Raw genomic sequence first — 5000 nt, 5'->3', positions numbered from 1 at the left:
GTCTGTCTGCCTTCTCTCTCTCTCTCTCTCTCTCTCTCTCTCTCTCTCTCTCTCTTTGTGTTTTCCATTGACATACTATCTAAACTCATTTATCGTGTTGTAGTTGATCAGACTATTCATAAATGGGGAGAGAAAAAAACTGCTACTTGTACAAACCTTAAAACAGGAGACTCTATAATCATGATCAAAAAGCACATTCTTCAAGACACAGCCAAAAGAAACAAAACAAATAAAAAACAAAACATAAAAACAATGACTTTTTCTTTTTTGCTTTGTGATGCGTGCTCATAAAATAAACTACTACAAACTGAACATGTCGAACAAGGCAGAGATAGGCAGACAAATATAGAAATAAATAAATAGAGACTGAGAAACGGAGACAGAGAGACAGAGTGTGAAAGACAGAGGGAAAGAGTGAGACAAAATTACATAGAAAGATATAAGAGAGAGAGAGAGAGAGAGAGAGAGAGAGAGAGAGAGAGAGAGAGAGAGAGAGAGAGAGAGAGAGACAGAGACAGAGACAGAGACAGAGACAGAGAGCGAAAGACAGACAGACACACACACACACAGACTGACGGATATATTGACGGACAGACAGCTGTCAGACACACAGACACAGAATACACGTGCGGTAAGCGTCCATGCATTGAAGACATGCCAACAAAGTTGATCATTTCTCTGTTGACGACGAAATATTGACCAGCTTTGCACCATATAATGTGTGTCCTGAGAGTGGTAACCACCATAAGCAAAGTATAACTGCTCTAACCATCAACCGAATACCACAAACCCGTGTTTCTTTCTTTCTTTCTTTTTTTTTTTTTATTTATTAAGACTTCTTGCCATAGCGCATATTCTTGAAGCTCTATGCGCTTTACAATAGCACTAAAAACATTCACTCAAACATCCCCACACAAACATATGTATATAATTTGAAACATAGGTGAGAGAGAACAATTAAAATAGGTCATGCCAGTTGATTAAATCAAGAAATGCAACAGGTAAAAAAAAAAAAAAAAAAAAAAAAGAAAGAAAAAAAAAAAAAGATAACAACAACAACAAAAGTAGACAATTGAAATTGAAAGAACACAAGCACGTATACGCATGCATATATACGTAGGTACATACGTGCATACATACATACATACATACATACATACATACATACAAACACACAAACACACAAAACACACAACATGCGCGCGCGCGCGCGCACACACACACACACACACACACACACACACACACACACACACACACACATATATATACACGCACACACGCGCGCGCGTGTATATATACATACACACACACACACACACACACACACACACACACACACACACACACATACACGCACACACGCGCGCGCGCGCGCACGCACGCACACATGCACCAACGAACACAAGCTGCATACCCAAATACATTACTCACGCACTCACTCAGTGACACACACACACACACACACACACACATACACGCACCTACAGGCACAATACACACACGAACACAGATCAACAATGCAAACTACTGTTTCCCCTCTCTGATGGGGTGAAAGATGGAGCGGTTGCTACTCTTCCCCCCATTCCTGTCCTTAACGCAGTATGGAGCAAGAGGGTTCAAGTTATATTTTAAGAAAATGAAATAAAGAAGGCAGGAAATAAAAGACAGCTTAAAAGACAGGAAAGAAATAAAGAAGGAAAGAAGGAAAGAAAAAAAGACAGTCAGAAAGAACGTTTAAGAAGATGCAGCAACAGCAGGAAGAGGATAATGGAGAACAGGAGGAGAAAGATGGTGAAGAAGAAGAGGAGAAGAAAAAAAAAAAAAAAAAAAAAAAAATATATATATATATATATATATATATATATATATATATATATATATATATATATATATATATATATATATATATATATACAACATTCCCTAGAATTGATGCTAGTAAAATTGAAACATCCTCACATTTGCAACAACCTTCCTCATCATATTTGTGCATCTGATTCTATTTCTGCTTTTCGCTCATCACTAAAAACTCATCTTTAAAAAAAAACACTATCTATAAGGACTCCCAGCTTCCTTGTTCTCCATCACCATCCATGTCAGCTCACATTGGATGTAGGTAGAGTGGGAAAGGGAGAGTGTGAGTTGGGGTTGTGTGAGAAAGAGTGGTCATGAATGTTTTATGTAACTTGTAATATTTTTTCTTTCATCTAAAGCACCCTGAGCTAATAGAGAAAGGGCACTATACAAATGTACATTATTATTATTATTATTATTATTATTATTATTATTATTATTATTATTAACAACAGAACCCGTATCGTGAAGAACAAGAACAAGGAAAACAGAAAAGACCACCCCAAAAAACAACAACAGCAACAACAACAACAACAACAACAACAACAAAAAAAAAAGCACGAGACAGACAGAAACAGGAGACATCCAGACTGACATACGATCTGTTCTCCTGGCGCAGAAGACAGCACCAGACGACCGTGGCCCACACCGATGGAAGCAAGGAGGGTTTACAGTTACTGCCACATCACTGCCGCTTCTGGCGCTGTGAAGCGAAGCTGTAACGCCCTGCACAAGATACAGTCACCTGTTTATGGCCACAATTATGGCTCCCTTTGGCATCACTGTCACACTGTCTCTGTCTCCCTACTGGCATACATCTGTCACGACTTGCTCATGGTTGTTGCTTGGTCTGGGCGCGTGTAAACGTGATATATAGATACATACATACCTGCATACATTCATACATATATAGATAAATAGATAGAGACTGATAGATAGAGAGAGAGAGAGGAAGAGAGGGAGAGAGGGCGAGAGGAAGAGAGAGAGGAAGAGAGAGAGAGGGAGTGAGAGACAAAGACAGAGAGAGAGAGAGGAAGAGAGGGAGTGAGAGACAAAGACAGACAAAGAGAGAGAGAGGGAGAGGAAGAGAGGGAGAGAGAGAGAGACAAAGACAGAGAGAGAGAAAGAGGAAGAGAGGAAGAGAGGGAGAGAGAGATAAAGACAGAGACAAAGAGAGAGAGAGAGAGAGAGAGGGTGGAAGGAGAGAAACGGAGAAAGGATCAGTCTCAGACAGGGACATGCATAGAGACATACAGCGTCTGGGAAAGGAAGAAAGAGAGAGAGTGAGAGAGAGAGACAGAAAGACAGAGAGCGAGTGTGAGAGAAGTAAGGAGGGGGTGGTGGAGAAGAGGAGGAGAATGATGGTGAAGAAGAAGAAGAGGAGAAGAACAAAACCAAAACCAAAATTCCACAGACATGCTGGTAAAAATCGAAACACGAAGAACAAAAGAACCACAGAACCCGTATCCTGAAGAACAAAGAACACACACACAAAAAAAAACATCCCCACCCTCACCCCACCTCAAACAAACAAACAAAAAAAAACAAAAAAAAACAACACACACACACACACACACACACACACACACACACACACACACACACACACACACACACACACACACACACAAAAATCAAGTGAATAAAATAGAGTAAGTAACATAAAAATAAGATAAAATAAGTAACAAAGCACGAGACAGACAGAAAGGAACAGGAGACATCCAGCCTGACATAAGATCTGTTCTCCTGGCGCAGAAGACAGCACCAGACGACCGTGGCCCACACCGAGTGAAGCAAGGAGGAGGGTTTACAGCTACTGCCACATCACTGCCGCTTCTGGCGCTGTGAAGCTGTGAAGCTGTGAAGCCAAGCTGTAACGCCCTGTACAAGATAAAGTCACCTGTTTATGGCCACAATTATGGCTTCCTTTCGGAATCACTGTCACGCTGTCTCATGTCTCCCTACATGTATCTAATTGGCGTACATATGTCGCGTTTTGCTGGCACGTGAAGAGAGAGAGAGAGAGAGAGAGAGAGAGAGAGAGAGAGAGAGAGAGAGAGAGAGAGAGAGAGAGAGAGTGGAGGAGGAGGATGGGGTGGGAGACACAGAGAGAACAACTTTTCAAACTATTGTTATCCAAATCCACAAATCTGCAAGCAAGCAAGCAAGCAAGCGCGTGCACACACACACACACACACACACACACACACACACACACACACACACACACACACACACACACACACAGAGGGTGGGGATGGTTGGAAAGACAGAGAAAATTAAGCAGAGAGGCAGAGTTGTCTGAGATTGATTGATTGATTGATTGATTGATTGATTCATCTGTTAAGTCAGCACAACCCCAAACTGGGAGAGCCTATATCAATCACTTTGGAAAGACAAAATGGTTTCAGCAGCTCAAGTGAAACCAAACACACTGAATAAAACAAACAAATAAACAACAAAACGACCAAAAGTTATTTTCAATAATCAAGAATGCTGCCACTCAACAACTAGTTTTGAAAACTGTGTGTAAGAGAGAGAGAGAGAGAGAGAGAGAGAGAGAGAGAGAGAGAGAGAGAGAGAGAGAGAGAGAGATTTTTTTGCAGTGTGTGTGTGCTAGTTATGTTTTTTCACCTCATCGCCTTCACCAAAACCACCACCTTTATGTACATACATCTACATACACGTTTGCAGCATTGATGGATCAGTTTGTGCACGCTCCTTTGCGTGTGCGTGGTGTTCGTGTGTGGCCCAGATCCCTCATCCATAAACCCCACATTACAGTTCTATACAACGCTCATTGCCAACCCCACCAGAAAGCAGAATCTCTCTCTCTCTCTCTCTCTCTCTCTCTCTCTCTCTCTCTCTCTCTCTCTCTCTCTCTCTCTCTCTCTCTATATATATATATATATATATATATATATATATATATATATATATATATATATATATATATATATATAAAAATGAGGAGAAGAAGAAGAAGAAGAAGAAGAAGAAGAAGATAACATTGCATTTCTGAATATTATGTGCTACATGAAAGAGCCCGGTATCTGTTCTGTGTATGCTGTCGCTCAGTTGGTTTTTGGTTGTTTAAAAACATACTTTGCATATCAAATGCGGTATGTGGATTACAGAAAACA

Source organism: Babylonia areolata, chromosome 7, assembly GCF_041734735.1.
Source record: "Babylonia areolata isolate BAREFJ2019XMU chromosome 7, ASM4173473v1, whole genome shotgun sequence".
Taxonomy (NCBI): Eukaryota; Metazoa; Mollusca; class Gastropoda; order Neogastropoda; family Buccinidae; genus Babylonia; species Babylonia areolata.
The sequence above is the reverse complement of the archived record's forward strand: the minus strand, read 5'-3'. Positions refer to the sequence as shown.